At 41.0% G+C, this 18,626-nt stretch overlaps 1 long non-coding RNA gene across 1 annotated transcript in view; it reads right to left on the bottom strand.

Moving 5' to 3' along the window:
• Window positions 1-4,049: 4,049 nt before the first annotated feature.
• Window positions 4,050-18,626, bottom strand: part of LOC124613166 — a 32,465-nt gene continuing 17,888 nt past the window's right edge. The window contains exons 2-7 of the long non-coding RNA XR_006979615.1: window positions 11,865-12,013; window positions 11,622-11,778; window positions 6,800-6,942; window positions 6,546-6,715; window positions 6,334-6,459; window positions 4,050-6,240 (exon numbers count right to left, since the gene is read on the bottom strand). This is a non-coding gene — a long non-coding RNA (uncharacterized LOC124613166). The remainder of the gene's footprint in view (window positions 6,241-6,333; window positions 6,460-6,545; window positions 6,716-6,799; window positions 6,943-11,621; window positions 11,779-11,864; window positions 12,014-18,626) is intronic.

The raw sequence follows: 18,626 nt of genomic DNA, 5'->3' as shown, positions 1-18,626 counted from the left end.
TTGTCCTTCCCCGGCTTAGGAATCGGAACAACAATAGACTCGCGCCAGCATGCGGGAACATGGCCCTCAATCCAGATGCGATTGTAAGTACGAAGAAGAAAACCTTTACCCACAGGAGAAAGGTTCTTCAGCATCTGAATATGAATAGAATCAGGCCCTGGAGCGGAGGACCGTGATCGGCCAAGTGTGTTTTCGAGTTCCCGCATGGTGAATGGGGCATTATAACTTTCACAATTTGAGGAGCGGAAGTTAGGTGGCCTAGGCTCCTCTGCCTGTTTGCGGGGGAGGAAGGCAGGGTGGTAATGAGCGGAGCTCGAAACCTCGGCGAAAAAGCGGCCGAAGGCATTCGAGACATCCTCAGGGGCCACAAGGACATCATTCGCGACCGTCAAGCCAGAAACTGGTGAGTGGACCTTAGTGCCAGATAGCCGGCGCAGGCTACCCCAGACAACAGAAGGAGTAAAACTGTTGAAGGTGCTTGTGAAAGCAGCCCAGCTAGCTTTCTTGCTTTCTTTAATAATACGACGACACTGAGCACGTAATCGTTTATAATTGATACAATTTGCCACTGTAGGGTGGCGTTTAAAGGTGCGTAAAGCACGTCGACGAGCACGTGAAGCGTCTCTACATGCTGCGGTCCACCAGGGGACCGGTACGCGACGTGGAGAAGAAGTAGGGTGAGGGATGGAATATTCAGCAGCAGCGAGAATGACTTCCGTGAGGTGTGCGACCTGACGATCGCAGCTTGTGAAGGTTTGATCCTGAAAGGTCGCCCTGGAGGAGAAGAGCCCCCAGTCTGCCTTGGAGATGGTCCAACTAGAGGAGCACGGAGAGGGGGTATGCTGCAGGAGATGGATAACACACGGGAAGTGGTCGCTCGAATATGTATCAGAAAGTGCATAGCACTCAAACCGGCGTGCAAGTTGGGGAGTACATATAGAGAGGTCTAAATGGAATAGGTGTGAGATGTGTCCGAAAGAAAAGTAGGGGCGCCAGTATTGAGGCAGACAAGATTGAGCTGGTTGAAAAGGTCTGCTAACAGGGAGCCCCTTGGGCAGGAAGCTGGAGAGCCCCAAAGGGGATGGTGGGCATTGAAGTCTCCAGTTAACAAAAATGGTGCAGGTAGCTGAGCAATAAGTTGCATCATGTCTGCCCTGGTAACGGCAGATGACGATGGAGTGTAAACGGTACAAATGGAAAATGTAAAAGTGGGGAGAGTAATGCGGATGGCAACTGCCTGCAGGCCGGTGTGCAACGTGATGGGATCATAGTAAATATCATCCCGGACCAGCAACATAACCCCTCCATGAGCCGGGATACCTACCACAGGGGGTAGGTCAAAACGCACAGAGGTGTAGTGTGCCAAGGCAATTTGATCGCATGGGCGTAGCTTCGTTTCCTGGAGGGCTACGACGAGCGGACGGTGCAAGCGGAGCAACTTCAAGTCCTCTCGGTTGGAGCGAATGCTGCGAATATTCCAGTGAATAAGTGCTATCGTAAGAAGAAAAGGAAGATGAAAGAAGGGGTCACCTCGAAGGCCGCTGAGGGCCTGGCTTCGAGCGAGCACTGCCACCGCTATCAGTAGGCGGACAGTCATCGTCCATTGGGTCTATAGGTTCATCGGCCATCTTGGGAAGATGGCCGGGGAGGGGAGCTTCCTCCACCGGTGAACGGCCAGATGTTCGGCTACCAGCGGTGCGGCCAGGCGAAACGGATGACGGCCTGGGGCGGCAACCGCTGGGTGGCGCAGGAGAAGAAATGCGCCGTGGCGGAGAAGGAGAACTGTGCTTCTTATGAGCCTTCTTGGAAGGACGTTTGGTGGAAGTACCGGTCGAAGGCTGGGAGGTCGAGGTATGTAGGAAGTCTGCACGGGACGGTTCCTTCTTGAAGGCCCGTGCATCTGACTTCTGGGTCTTCGTGTTAGCAGAAGCTGATGAAGGGGCTGGTGTCTGTGAGGTGATGGGAGGAAGAGGAGACGTCGACCGCGCGACCTTAGCACTGGCCGAACGGACGACCGTGGTGCTGAAGGTCAGATCGCATGTCTGGGTTGCCACCTCCCTGGTAGTCCAAGGAGAGGCGAGGACAGTCCTGTATTTCCCCGCTGGGAGCAGCGTGGGCTTCCTACTAGCCAATAGCTTGCGAGCAGCCGAGGTGGACACTTTCTCTTTGACCCGAACTTCTTGGATACAGCGTTCTTTCTTATAGACAGGACAGTCGCGGGAGGATGCAGCATGGTCACCCTGACAGTTCACACAACGAGGAGACGGAGGTGGACAGTCACTCTCATGGGCATCCCTGCCACAAGTGACACATTTAGCCGCATTGGAACAAGACTGTCGAGTGTGATTGAAACGCTGACACTGGTAGCAGCGCGTAGGTGTCGGGACATAGGGGCGAACAGAAATAACCTCGTAGCCCGCCTTGATGCGCGATGGCAGCTTAACACTGTCGAAGGTCAAGAAAAGTGTCCGGGTCGGTACAAGGTCATTGTTGACCTTTTTCATGACCCTATGGACAGCCGTCACGCCCTGCTCAGCGAGGAAAGATTGAATCTCCTCGTCAGTCAATCCGTCGAGGGAGCTAGTATAGACTACCCCACGAGACGAATTCAAAGTTCGGTGAGACTCCACCCGGACAGGGAACGTGTACAGGAGTGTGGCCCGAAGCAGTTTCTGTGCCTGAAAGGCGCTCTCAGTTTCTAGTAATAAGGTACCGTTACGCAACCTGGTACAAGATTTGACAGATCCGGCTATGGCATCTACGCCCTTCTGGATAACGAAAGGGTTGACAGAGGAAAAATCCTTTCCGTCCTCAGATCGAGAAACGACAAGGAACTGTGGGGCAGGCAGTAGTACTTTTGTCACTGGTGGCTGGTCATGTTTCCGTTTTTGGGCAGAAGTCGAGAGAGATGGAGTGAAATCCATTGCGGAGGAATCCCCCATGATTGCCAGCGTCTCCGATGGCGCGCTCCTTCCTTGTGGGGACCCTCTCAGAGGGCACTTCCGCCTTAGGTGAATGTTTACACCTCAGGTCACACCTCCCGAGAAACAGACGGAGGGACCAGTCGGCATGGTCAGAAGGTATCAGCTCAGGCAATCACCCCTCCCGGGGCCTGGCCTTTACCAGGGGGTACACGCGTGCCTTACATGTCTACCCAGGGCGGGGAATTACGCGTTACCCCGTCACCGGCTACGCGTGCGAACGCGTGGTTCGGCCTTCAGGCGTGCACAGGGAGGAAGGAAGAAGAGGAAAAAGGAGAGAGAGAGGAGAGAGAGAGAGAGAGAGAGAGAGAGAGAGAGAGAGAGAGAGGACAGACTGTCTCAAACGCCGAGGCGGAGACCAGAGAAGGCAATGAGAAGGCAAGGAGAAGAAGGCAATGAGAAGGCAAGGAGAAGAAGGCAATGAGAAGGCAAGGAGAAGAAGGCAATAAGAAGGCAAGGAGATTTTGCAGGGGCAAGAGTAAGGAAGACAGTGAGGTGGAGAAGAGCAAAGAAAGGAACCAACCAAAGGTAGGAAGAAACGAGAAGTGAAAAAGCAAAATGACCGCAAATAGAGGTCATGCAACCATCCGTCTCCGGACGCAGGCGCTAACTACCCCCGTGAGGGGGAGGGACTCCTTTTAGTCGCCTCTTACAACAGGCAGGAATACCTCGGGCCTGTTCTAATCCCCGGACCCGCAGGGGGGATACTGAATTACTGTCTACCTGGTGCCCATATGGTGGTACCAAAGAAGAATGGTAAGGTGAGCAAGAGTCTCCAGAAATACAAAAGGAAAGGGCAAATGACAATCAGGAGGACAATACCAAGTGTAGAAATTTCCCTGTAGTAGGCTCTGTATATGCCATTTTTAAAGTTCTAATCCTCTTATGAAGTAAATAAACCTAAAAACCGTAAGTTTGTTAGGTTGATTACATTTTTCAGGCACCACAATCAAACTACTTTACTTTCATATCTGTGGATTCTAGTGGGTAATTGCAAATGATTAAGGAAACATAATTATTGATACCACATTGTTTTATTAACTGTAATAGGAAATACATGGAGTTTAGTTTTCACTCAAAAAGGATAATTACACAATGACATTTCTTCATATGTCCAATTCACATACATAATCCATGCATGCTTACATAAATGCAAAACATAAAATACATGGACATGTACAATAGTATAAACATTTTAAAAACACTAACAACTAGTCATTTTGAACAACAGATTGTGTGTAAGCTTAAAGGAACAATGCACACATAAGAGTATGCACTGAAAAATATGATTTGAAAATTGCTATTCCCTCTAATGTCATGTTTAGCTCATATGATTCATTGCCAAAGGAAATGATAATTACATAATTGAATTTATTCATTGCAACATATGTATTCTGACTACACAACAAATTATGAGCAATGTACATAAGTTTTTTGAGTTGATACTGTTTTATAAATGAAAAACCTTTTCTCAAATATTGTTTTACCACACAAATTAAACAACTTACATCCATGTGCTCAGAGCTTATTTGTTGTAAGGAAATCAGTGAGCGACCAGGATGCAATACAGAAACACACTTGCTGCAAATAAAACGTAACTAAAGTTTGTTCGTTAACACTTTCGGGGTTTGTGCACTTTAGTGTTGCTGGTACAGACCAGATCGGATGAACATAATGTTTTACTCAACAGATAGTACAATTTCTAGCCATATGTATCGGGCTCTGTTTGATTTGCAGAAAACTATTATTGACCAAGATGCATTAAGGAATCAAATTAATGGGTGGGAAAAGGAATCAAAGGCTGAGAGATTTTTTCCAGACCATTTACAGATGACAATGAAAAAGTGCAACCATTGCTTTTTGTTACCAGCACAAGTGGCAAAGGGAACTTTTGAAAAGGTATGGTAGGGTTTAGGGTATGTTTGCTTGATGCAACATACAAGACAACGAAGTATCACATTTCATTATTTTTCTTGGTAGTGAGAGCTAATGTATGCTATTTAGTAGTTGGGATATTCTTCATTCAAGCAGAAAATACTGCATCAATTAAAGAGGCTCTAGAAATTTTCAAGGCACGGAACCCAGATTGGAATCCAGTTTTATGGGTTACAGATTTCTCTGAGCCTGAGATACGGGCAATTAAAGGAACATTTTCAATGTCAAGGGTTTATCTTTGTTTATTTCATCGAAAGCAAGCCTGGCAATGGTGGCTTAGCAAAAAGAACAATTTAGACATACCGGGAGATAGTGAGCAAATTCTGAAGCTGTGGGAAGAAGTTCCAGAGTCACCATCTGAAGAACAATTCTTAACTGCAAAACAAAACTTCAATCTCATGAATTATTAACTAGAAATTCTGGTGCACATGATTATTTTAATAAGCAATGGCTTTCAGTATCTGAAAGGTGGGTGAAGGCCTATGAGGACAAGGAGAATTTCTTCGCCAATATAACTACTACTAATGGTGTTGAATCACTAAATAAAAGAGTGAAACATTTTTTTCTTAGACATTCAGCAGATAAAACATTGACAGGTGTTGTTAAAGTTTTAATAAATGATTTCCTCCCTAGCCTGTTTAAAAAATATTGTCTGAAGAATTCAGCTGTGAAATCTTACAGCAGAGAGATCCCTCACTTCTTGCATAACAAGTCACACAAATTTGTGAATCACGTAATGAAAAGATATTCTTCAGCGCAAACTGGACTTACCGAAAGCTCAGTGAGAGAAATGGGTGAGGGATTATTTTGTGTAGAATGTGCTGAGGCCAAGGATTGTTACTATGTGGTGAATTCTGCAAAGCCTAATTGCACATGTGAATACTTCCATGCAAACATTTCTGCACAATTTTCATTTATTACCCTGGCTGGGACTTTCATAAGTTGAATGACAGTTACAAGAACAGCCCTTTAATTTGTCTCGATGGGACCTTTGGGTTTGGCTCAAGCAGCAGTTGGTCTGAATCTGCCAGTCCTGTATTACAAAGTTCAGAGGATACCAGCAGTGAGGAGGCAGTAAACCAAGGCAGTGACAATCCCAGAAGCTCAACTTCATCAGAGGAACAAGATGAAAGGCAGTTAGCTAGGCTGGTTATAAACCTGACTTACAGCACTATAAACATTAACAGACTTTGAGAATGTGTGCACTAGCTACATCTTATCCTGAGGATGATGTAATAGCATCATGATCTTAAAAAAAAAAAAAAAAAAGTCAGAAATTTGCCTTTCTGTCTTACTTGAACACCAAGGCCACTTCTGCAGCAACCTGTAACAATACAAAGTTGTCAAATCATGTACAGTGAAGTGGTAAAATAAAATGCTCCTAGAAATATAATTCAGAATCAGATACTATACTCACTTCTGTCTCCATGTGGTAATTTGTTCACTGTACAGAAAACCCGGAAAATTCAGCCATTTGTCTGAAACTGTAGCTGAGCACTCACTCATTTGTGTTCATTATATTTTCCCTTGGACTGATACGGTCCTGATTAAGTGCAGAGAGCAAAATTAATTGAAAAAAATTGCCTTGTAATAAGAATTCATGTAAATAAATGTTATCACATTACGCACCTTGATGATACACAACCAGGTAATGTGCCACAGCAACCTTATTTGTAACAGTAGGGACTACCGCACCTGGGTATGCATTGTGTGTCAATTACACTTTCCACGAGAGAAGGAGGTTCAGAGGAATGATCACAACATTGCCTCTCGCTGCTGGGAGAAGACAACTGTGTCACCTGAATGGGAATACAATGATTAACTTTAAAATAACTTGGTCTGCAAGTGATTTTAATCAAAAATCAATGCAGATACTGACATACCTTGATGTTGCCAAGGTGATCTGCAACTGCAACTCTTTTGTAAATTTTGCTTGTGGCTTGTCCATTGCTCCCATGCAATACAAAAGAACCAAAAAAGCTGATCTGAATGCTGCTTTTAAATGTGGCACAAGAACACAGAGTACCTGTGAACCGTGAAATAATGTAGTAAGCAAAAAAAGGGTAAACAATACATATTTAACATATTTAATGATGAAGCATATGTAACACGTTTAACTGCAAAAGGGGATAACTCCCACATCACCCACAGCTTTAAAATAAAAGATTGCAATTCTTACCTATCACTACTGCAATCTATATATGACTGACAAGGTGTCGAGAAAAAATTTCCTTTGCAATATAATAATCTGTATGTACACTGAGTAACTGTGGTAAATAGTACAAATTCATTCTACTTGATGCAGAGTACACATAACATGTATGAGAATGGTAATATAACAACGCAAAGCCCAGGATGGAATTACAATTTTACACTGTTATCCATCTTGGCTTTCAGCCAAAGCTCCTTCATCTGAAATACAAATTAGACACACATTCTGGCCACAGTAGTGAGAGACATTGGTCATGGGTGTGTATTTTTCTATTTCAGATGAAGGCCTTTGGGCTGAAAGCTAAGAGTTATCAATCTTTTCATTGTACCAATTTGTGAGAACATTTTGTATCCTTTATGTAATGTTAATATTCTACTTCATTAAGTCTGCCACAATTGGGAAGTCCTCAATTAAAGCTGATCTTCAACAGACAATTTCTACTTTTTGGATAGTGAATGTCAAACATACTGTGTGAATTTGGAATTAGCAGCAACATGTCAGTTCGTTTTAGCAAAGTGTAGAACACTGCCTGCCATGACATACAAATTTCATTGTAGTAAATTACAATTTACAGGATACATTTATCAGCAGTGACTAAGGGCTAAGCCCATTGTCTTTAATTATCAACCATCAAAGATCCTCTTGCAACACTGTCTAAATTGTTTACTGTATCTGCAAGGTTGCTTTCACCTCATGGTTGGCAGTCTTAACAAGTTGTTTTACAGAAGTAATTGCAGATGTAACACATGTCATTAAAATTTCAGTGTGGAAAAAATCGAACACTGTGTGTGACATGACTTTTACCAAGCACCCATATACTCTATACAATGAGTTGATAAAGTATTAGGAGTTGCACACATAGAATGAGTGGTATCATGCAACACATTAATGTCTCCATTTTTTATGTACCTATCCCTGCACTTCATAGGTCAATGAAAATGTCAGAGCTACTGAGGTAAATCTTTCCAAATAGGTGCTCTATACCATTTCACTGTTAGAAATTAAAGGTGCAGGATAACAAATGAGGGCAGCTCAAGGAGTGTGTGTTGATCTCTCAAGAAGATTGGCAAGCAGGGGGATAAGTAGCTACTGGAATGATACTACCGATGAAAATAGCAATACTTTAGTGATTAATGGATCTACAGACCAGAGCCTCAGACAAATTCGTATATGTATACACATATAGGTAGAATAATTGAATAATCTTTTGGAATTGTATATAACAGCCAATTGTGTGTCAGAGTAACTGTACAACAACATTTAGTCCATTCATGCACGTGATGAGGCATTATCTACTTAAGACAAGAGCTCCTTTCGTCTGACCACCACCAGACTGTATACAGCAAATTCCACAACAATGGAACAATAAAACTTTTAAGCGAAAAGATCGAAAATTGTACCCCATAGTACAGTACAAGAACCATGTAGATTGAGTCATCCCAGCTGCCTCTACCTTTCAGTAATTATAGTAATATGTAGTGAAAGGGGGGAAAAAAAACTGTACGAGAGATAAGGTGGAGGGAATGGGGGCAGAGAGAGAAAGAATTTGCTTACAGGAAGATTTATAAGGCATATATTATTAGAACAGGAAAAGTTTTTGGTAAGGTAGGACAAACTATGAGAGGAGGAAGGGGCAGCTGGCACTTGTGCAGACTAGACAATGGATGTTATGTGGAAGCAGCCCAAGTTTTGAACCGACTATTGTGAAAAATCTAGAACAGGGCCAGTGGCGTACTTACACCTTTCGCGCAGGAATGTTTTCAGCACTTCTTGTGAAGTATAATGGAACAAAAGAGGGTGTGTCAACTGTGTTATACAGCCAATGAGATAGCAGTAGGCAGACTATATGTTTCAATGGAATACTTTTGAAAGAAAGGATGAAACATTGTTGTAAACAAGAATCATATATTTAACTGCTCCCTGTTTGAGTCACAGCTATTTAAACTGTGCTGGCATCTGAAAACTGAGTTCAGTGTCACAACCCAAGGTGCATTCGAGAAAGCAGTGAAATATTTTTCTCCTCTTGAGTTGGTATGCAATCAATATACACAAGAACAATGAGTAAGTGGATCAATGTTTTTTACTTAAATCATGGAAGAAGGCAGATAGAATGGTGCTTTTTAATATAGCACATGTGCAACTATCAATGAATACTGACCCACCTACCTTCTTCCACAATGGAATTAAAAAAAAAAAACATCGATCTTGTTACTCAAAGTGGAGGCTTATGCTGCACTTACAGACGATTCCACCCACTTACTCTTTAAGAGTCATTTCACCATCACATCTGACATTTTCATGTCTCTGCAATTAATCCATGAGATATACACAAGCAGATGACATCATCATGCAGAACAATCACTGAAATCAGTAATTTATAGCTTGCGCCCCTTATCACAGAATATTTCTCAAAACTCATGAATACAATGAAAAACAGAAAACATAACAATGCTTTACAATTTCAGCGCTAGAAGTATATTGGCACACACACACACACACACACACATACACACACACACATACACACACACACACACACCACACACAGCTTTTATGATCCTGATAATGGAAGACCACCAGCTTGTGGGTTTGACGATGTTAAATCGTCCACACATTCTCGAAGCCTCTTCAGCGTTCTAGCAACTGCTTTCCTGTTTTTACAGTTGTAGGTCAGGTTTATGACCTGCCTTGCTAATTCCCGTGCATCTTGCTCCTCTGATGAAGTTGAGGTTCTGGGATTGTCACTGCCTTGGTTTACTGCCTCCTCACTGCTGGTATCCTCTGAACTTTGTAATACAGGGCTGGCAGGTTCAGACCAACTGCTGCTTGAGCCAAACCCAAAGGTCTCATCGAGACAAATTAAAGGGCTGTTCTTGTAACTGTCGTTCAACTTATGAAAGTCCCAGCCAGGGTAATAAATGAAAATTGCGCAGAAATGTTTGCATGGATATTTCCACCTTTGGAAGTCTTCACATGTGCAATTAGGCTTTGCAAAATTCACCACATAGTAACAATCCTCGGCCTCGGCACTTTCTACACAAAATAATCCCTCACCCATTTCTCTCACTGAGCTTTCGGTAAGTTCAGTTTTCGCTGAAGAATATCTTTTCATTACGTGATTCACAAATTCGTGTGACTTGTTATGCAAGAAGTGAGGAATCTCTCTGCTGTAAGATTTCACAGCTGAATTCTTCAGACAATATTTTTTAAACAGGCTAGGGAGGAAATCATTTATTAAAACTTTAACAACACCTGTCAATGTTTTATCTGCTGAATGTCTACGAAAAAAATGTTTCACTCTTTTATTTAGTGATTCAACACCATTAGTAGTAGTTATATTGGCGAAGAAATTCTCCTTGTCCTCATAGGCCTTCACCCACCTTTCAGATACTGAAAGCCATTGCTTATTAAAATAATCAAGTGCACAAGAATTTCTAGTTAACAATTCATGAGATTGAAGGTTTTGTTTTGCAGTTAAGAATTATTCTTCAGATGGTGACTCAGCAATTCCTTCCCACAGCTTCAGAATTTGCTCACTATCACCCGGTATGTCTAAATTGTTCTTTTTGCTAAGCCACCGTTGCCAGGCTTGCTTTCGATGAAATAAACAAATATAAACCCTTGACATTGGAAATGTTCCTTCAATTGCCCGTATCTCAGGCTCAGAGAAATCTGTAACCCATGAAACTGGATTCCAGTCTGGGTTCCATGCCTTGAAAATTTCTAGAGCCTCCTTAATTGAAGCAGTGTTTTATAAGTGAATGAAGAATATCCCAACTACCAAATAGCATACATTAGCTTTCACTACCTAGAAAAATAATGGAATGTCATACTTCGTTGTCTTGTATGTTGCATCAAGCAAACATACCCTACCATACTTTTTCAAAAGTTCCCTTTGCCACTTGTGCTGGTAACAAAAAAGCAATGGCTGCACTTTTCCATCGTCATCTGTAAACGGTCTGAAAAAAAATCTCTCAGCCTTCGATTCCTTTTCCCACCCATTAATTTGATTCCTTAATGCATCTTGGTCAATAACAGTTTTCTTCAAATCAAACAGAGCCCGATACATATGGCTATAAATTGTACTATCTGTTGGGTAAAACATTATGTTCATCCGATTTGGTCTGTTTTCCCCAGTGAAATTTTTTTCCACAAATCTTTCCAGTTCTAACTTAATTATTCGAACTGAGTTCGTCCCCTTTGTAACTATATCCCTGATCTCTTTTGAAAGCAAAGGGTGTATGTGTCCAACCGTTTTCACTCATTCAATGCCATGATTATGGCGGCTTGCGTGGGAGGCAGCCACATAATATCGCAGATAACTTTTTTGTACCTGTGTCGACTCGAAGTCTCGTTTCAGTTTCTCAGTAACCTTTAAAACAATACAAATTTATCAATGAATACAAATATTTATATACAAGAGCTAGCCAAATGACATACATGTCACTTATCAGGCTAATATATCTACACACATTACTCAGTTGGATACTCACTCTTTTTTTTGAACTGTCTGTTGCGGAGTTTATCGCATAATCGGGGAATACCCTGACACACTTAACATCCAATGTTGCTGGACAACCTTTCTTTTGTGTGTCCATGAGAACTTTTCTCTTCTTCTTTGGGTTAACATGGTCCACCTTTATGTATAAACTAAACAAAATTTAATAAGTCCCTGTAACTATTCATTTTTGATTGAAAATATATATAATTGCTACTCAGATCTTTATTTTACTTACCAGATGATCTGCAAGAGGAGTCTCCTTTTTATGATCTAACGGGCCAAGAGTACATTCTCTTTTCACTAAGGTTTCAACGCAGAAAACAGGGCCAAAAAACTGTATTGGTATGTTGCCTTTTGTGTGGCTGTAGAAGACGCCTGTCTCGTCTGGTAAAAACAGAATTTTAATTAAATCTACAATCATGTCACTGCACATATATGGGGTAGGCCACTGATGTACATGGAAACTTATGTAGCAGGCCTATGTAAAATATGTATGATAGCATCACGAAAAACCAACAGAATTTAGTGCAAAAACCAATTACTTTGTCATGAACTAGTACAATCAACATCAGTTTATTCATACATGAATGGATATAGTTCACTACTGGATACAAGTAGTTGTCTTTGACCACTGAAGCAAACAGCATGGAAGTGATGTCAGTACTTAGTTGCCGTATTTTCACTCACTAATGGGTAGATAGTTTTGTAAATTAAGCTGTTTTAACTGTACAGGAACAATGACTCAAATGATCAATAGATATACAATACAGAGTCGCCTGTGGTCAGTGAGGTTTAGGATACACTGTAAAAAATCTTGCCAGAGTAGAGTCAGGAAGATTGGCATTTCGTGCGTTGATGCTGCTACAAATGCTCAATTGAAAAAAAGTATCAGTACCTACACTTGAGTTACATTTTAATCCCTGCATGCCTTAAATGTTTTTTTCTGATGTATATGGAGAAAACGAGTCGACAGAAGCGTCCGATCCAACGCGTCGGCTTTGACCCGTGACGTAAGGGTGTTGTCGTGTGTGACGTCATGACGGCGCGGAGTTTGGTTTGAGTGTGGCTGTCTCCAGTTCTGTTTTATCTTACTTTATTTACTTTTCTGATCTGTTCGTTCTATCTCGTGAGATTTTTTTAAATTTAAAAACACTTTTTACTTATTTTAATTATCTGTTTCCTCCAATTTCTGTTTTAGTTTATTATATTTATCTTTCTGATCTGTTCGTTCTATCCCGTGAGATTTTTTTTTTAAAAACACAAAAAACACTAATCAGCTACTGAAGCATCTTTATCTTCTATGGGTTGCAGGGGTTACGACCCCTGGGGAGGTGGGTGGGTATTCATGCATGGCTGTCTTCACTTACACGTTGTAGCTACGCAAGGCGTATAAATTTGTTTATATTTAGTTTACCCCCCCACCCAAAACACCCCATTTTCTGCGCTTGTCCCGTTAGTGTCATTAGGCTTCTTGTGGAAAGTGTGTGTGTTTGTTTTTGTTTCCGCCATATTTGTGACGTCATGGGTCAAAGCAGACGGGCGGGATCGGACGCTTCCGTATTTCCCAGTAATAAAAAGCTTTTGTAGCTATTGTTGAACGCTTTTGTGAACCTTTGGCAGACTTAGTGATAAACAATTATTATGTTTTCTTCTAAATTTTGATTAAAATAACCTCTTGGTTGACAGACAGCTATGGTGGCGCAGGGTCGTTCATTATACAGGGTGTTACAAAAAGGTACGGCCAAACTTTCAGGAAACATTCCTCACACACAAATAAAGAAAAGATATTATGTGGGCACGTGTCCGGAAATGCTTAATTTCCATGCTAGAGCTAATTTTAGTTTCGTCAGTATGTACTGTACTTCCTCGATTCACCCCCATGATTTCATATGGGAAACTCTACCTGTGCTGCTAGAACATGTGCCTTTACAAGTACGACACAACATGTGGTTCATGCACGATGGAGCTCCTGCACATTTCAGTCGAAGTGTTCGTACGCTTCTCAACAACAGATTCGGTAACCGATGGATTGGTAGAGGCGGACCAATTCCATGGCCTCCACGCTCTCCTGACCTCAACCCTTTGAAAGCTCTTGTCTATGCAACCCGGTACCAAATGTGGACGGCTGTGATACAATACGCCATTCTCCAGGGCTGCATCACCGCATCAGGGATTCCATGCGACGGAGGGTGGATGCATGTATCCTCGCTAACGGAGGACATTTTGAACATTTCCTGTAACAAAGTGTTTGAAGTCATGCTGGTATGTTCTGTTGCTGTGTGTTTCCATTCCATGATTAATGTGATTTGAAGAGAAGTAATAAAATGAGCTCTAACATGGAAAGTTTGCATTTCCGGACACATGTCCACATAACATATTTTCTTTCTTTGCGTGTGAGGAATGTTTCCTGAAAGATATTATGTGGGCACGTGACCGGAAACGCTTAATTTCCATGCTAGAGCTAATTTTAGTTTCGTCAGTATGTACTGTACTTCCTCGATTCACCGCCATGATTTCATATGGGAAACTCTACCTGTGCTGCTAGAACATGTGCCTTTACAAGTACGACACAACATGTGGTTCATGCACGATGGAGCTCCTGCACATTTCAGTCGAAGTGTTCGTACGCTTCTCAACAACAGATTCGGTGACCGATGGATTGGTAGAGGCGGACCAATTCCATGGCCTCCACGCTCTCCTGACCTCAACCCTTTGAAAGCTCTTGTCTATGCAACCCGGTACCAATTGTGGATGGCTGTGATACAATACGCCATTCTCCAGGGCTGCATCACCGCATCAGGGATTCCATGCGATGGAGGGTGGATGCATGTATCCTCGCTAACGGAGGACATTTTGAACATTTCCTGTAACAAAGTGTTTGAAGTCACGCTGGTATGTTCTGTTGCTGTGTGTTTCCATTCAATGATTAATGTGATTTGAAGAGAAGTAATAAAATGAGCTCTAACATGGAAAGCTTGCATTTCCGGACACATGTCCACATAACATATTTTCTTTCTTTGCGTGTGAGGAATGTTTCCTGAACGTTTGGCCGGACCTTTTTGTAACACCTTGTATACATCATTCCACATACTTAGAACAAGCAAGAGCTGCACATACAATGCAAATAGAGCAAAACATACATTCAGATTACTTTTATTGTTGTCGTTGCCAGCAGCAGTGGGAAGTACATCAGTGGAGATGGTGGATAGGGCAACAGTTGGCTCTCGGCTTCCTATGCATCGTACTACAGCTGAATAAGCTGTGTGGTGCCTAAAAATTCAGTCATTATAGCGGGCACATAGGTGTCAAGAAAGAACGGCCGTTGGCTGACTCTTAGTCACTGCCACAATCACAGTTATTTTAATCAAGGTGTAGTGTGATCGTGAAAAAAATCAGATCAAGCTGAAATTTGATCTGCACTATCAATACAAGGCAGAAATATAACTTTTCTGTAAACTTTGGATCCTTATCTAGGATTTAACAAAGTTATGTACTATGGTATGAAGATATTTGAGAAGCTCCCATCTAACATACAACAAGTAATTAGTTATCTCAGCAAATTCAAAGGAAAATTTAAAACATATATCATTAGTGACTCCTTCCGCTGATTATCTTAGTGCAAGGATTTGACTCCTTCTTTAGATGGATGGGAGGTAGTGTGTTGTAGACTGTCCTATGTAATTACATATTTAGGTTACTGTTTTCTTTGAAAAAATACTTGATTAATGAAGTAAATATTAATTTTCTTATAAGACATCCTGCAGCTACCTAATATAATTGAAGCAGCAGCAGCTTTCTTTCTAATTCACTATAACACATTTAACTGGCATAAACAGAACTAGCATTAAGCAGTAAGTTTCTTGTTAATATAGTGTACAGCTTAAGCAATGTTTGGTTGTCTTTTGTTAATTTTTACCTTCACTTGCTCCCTATTGGTTCACCTTCTTGGTAGTAGAGTAGAAGAAATTTCCATTCTTGTTCACCTTCTTGGTGGGATGTACAGAATATGATGAATGAGTAGAATAAATTTCCATTCTTTTGAAATTGTGATGGTTTATTTATGTCAAGCCACGTTAGTAAATGTGTATAATGTGAAGGTGCTATTAGAATGCTTAATGCCCTGAACACACACCTACATAATGACTGTAAATCCATAGCATCACTATCTTCAGCTGCCAAGTTGCAGTGTGAATGCAATACACAATTAGATTAGCTGATTATATGTTCCACCATTTAACAACTTAATATGTGCTCAAATGTAGGAGTTTTTACTCCTAGGTACTTCATTTGAGATTGATTTGCACCTCATTGGTGACAGAGTGGTGTATTCTACATACAAAATTTTTGTTACTGATCAGTACATACTTAATTCTTTTCTTATTTGACATGTAATGATATTATTCTAATTTGACATCTAGTGATGTTATTCTATTTATGTTTGTTCTTTCCATTACTGCTAGGTTCTATCAAAAAAATTCAATAATTCATTCAATATATCTTTGATTTATTTTCAGAAGCACATTGCAAATCCAGTACCACAACAGATTGACTACAAGATTGCGTAACCAAACATTCTCTGCCACCACCCTATATTTTCTGGGATGGTTACTAGGGATAGGCAACAGCCAGTACCCAAGATCATTATTTTTATTTTACCACCTGTACCAAATTAATGTGTCTGGTAATATATTAATGTTATGTCACTGTCTGTAGTAGTATCATCGATACACATTAAGAAAATGAAATGATTTACATTCCACTGTGAAAACCCACTGTCATAAAATGTTTATTGATGTGGATGACACTTGTATCTCTTGTGTTGGAGTTTCTGTTGCAATGAATGTGATTTTTTGGTATGACATGTTAAAAACAACTGCAGTAAAATAAATTTGTTTATTGCGAAAGGAGTTATGTCTTTTACATATGTTGTATTTTCCCATTTTATATGTGTGTTGTTCACAATCCCTGCTCCCATCCCCACCCAGAGAAAGTAATTACAGACTCAAGAATCTTTGCGTAATGTGTGCGTGTGTGTCTTGGAAAGGGGGGGGGGGGGGGGGGAGGGGGGGGAAGCATGCACTTTTGAGAAGAGTTCAATGGTCCATCCTTTAATGATTGTAGGTCCAAGGATAATATTTTTTGGCAGAGTTGCTTACATTTCTTCAAAAGTAAAACTGTGAAAAGTATGAAATTAAAATATTTTGTGATTGGTTCTGCATGGAATGTTGAATGTTTTGTTATAATATATTCAATTATTCAAAATTTATTCGCTTACTGTGAACTATTAAGACATCAGCTGTATTATGTATTTTAATGACATCTGAAAATTTCTGCCAGACTGCAACTTGAGCCTCATCAAAGATTCACTGTGTATATGTTTAGAATAAGGTATAATGAGCCAATTGTAGCACATTCAGCCAGTGATACACAGCTTATTATTTGGCATGTGTTCAGTTCTTTATTATTATTATTGTTCTTTCCCCACATCACCTCTCCTCTGCTTGTAACTTCAGATTGACCAGTCTGTGAGAGTACATAATGGGCTATGAAAATGAACACTTATTTACAACAGTTTCTTCTAGATATGTTCAGTTTGGTTTGACCTTTTGAATGTGACATGATCTTGAAGAAATAAAAAAGTAGAAGTAGTAACAGTTATGTCCAGTGCTTGATTTATAAAAAAGAGGAGGTACCAGTACTGTGACTTGTCAGAGGTAACGGTATGGCATACCATCACAAAGTGAGCACTGGTTATAACAACAAAAGCAGTTGTTTGGTTTAAAATAGTGATGCCAGTAACTGGACCTGGATTGCCTTGTCTTCTCACAGCAATGAAAAAGGAATATTTATGTTTGGCAGTATTATGAAAAGGATAGTTGCTACCCACCATATAGTGGAGTCACTAATTCGCAGATAGCCACAACAAAAAGACTGTCAAACACAGCTTTTGGCTAAACAGGTCTTCAGCAGATTTAGACAGCACACAACACAACACACAAACACAACATGCGCAGACTTGGCCACAGTCTCTGGCTGCCAAGGCAAGACTTTAAGCATCTTGCACCGCTGCTAACATTCTGGACTTGGCAGCCAGAGACTGTGGTGAGGTATGTGTATTTGAGTTGTGTTTACGCACACTGCCACTGCCACCCAAAGAAACTAATAAACAAAATTGATCTTATGAATTTGTGTGTGTGGGGGGAGGGGGGGTGTTGGAGGCAGAGGGGAAGGTTTGCACTGCTAGCATGGAAAAATCTATCTTAGTATGTGTTAATTAATAAATCCCAACCTAATCATGGATCTGCCATTGTAGATTTATCATTGAACCAACATAGCAGAATTAAAAAATAATTTGAAAATGATGAATCAAATCAAAATATTTTGTGATTGGCTCTGCATGGGATCTGAACCTCGTTGTAATATATTTGGTTACACTAATGCAAAACTTTGGAAAGAGTACACAAGATGGAAGCTCCATGAAAACAAGACTAATGGAAAAAGTAGGTTAACTGTTTAGTATTTCAAAAGTAATCACCGTAGCTGTGAATACATTTATACCCCTGTGAGACAAAATGGTCAATCGCTTCATGGAAAAATGTTTGCAGTGTTCTACCCATGTGTGCGCCTCTTGGTGTGAACCAAATGAATGGCCAAGAATGTTTCTTTAGGGCTCTAGAAATATGGAAATCACATGAGGAGAGATTGGGACTGTATGGAGGTTGTGTGAGGCTTCCCAGACAAAACTCTGCAACATAGTTTAAGCAACCTGCCAATAAAATGCCTGCCAAGGCTGTATAGAGTACGTTGCTGGGAAACATATTCTCCATAAAGTCCCAATCTCTCCCCATGTGATTTCCATATTTTTAAAGCGCTGAAGAAAGACATTCATGGCTGTCCCTTTCCTTCAGATAAAGAGGTGTGTGCCTGTCAACATTTTTCCACAAAGGCCTTGACCATTTTAAGGCAATTACAGTGGAATAAATGTGTTAAGAACTAT

This window comes from Schistocerca americana, chromosome 4 (genome assembly GCF_021461395.2).
Source record: "Schistocerca americana isolate TAMUIC-IGC-003095 chromosome 4, iqSchAmer2.1, whole genome shotgun sequence".
In the NCBI taxonomy this organism is placed as follows: Eukaryota; Metazoa; Arthropoda; class Insecta; order Orthoptera; family Acrididae; genus Schistocerca; species Schistocerca americana.
This window is presented reverse-complemented; position numbering and strand designations above follow the sequence as displayed.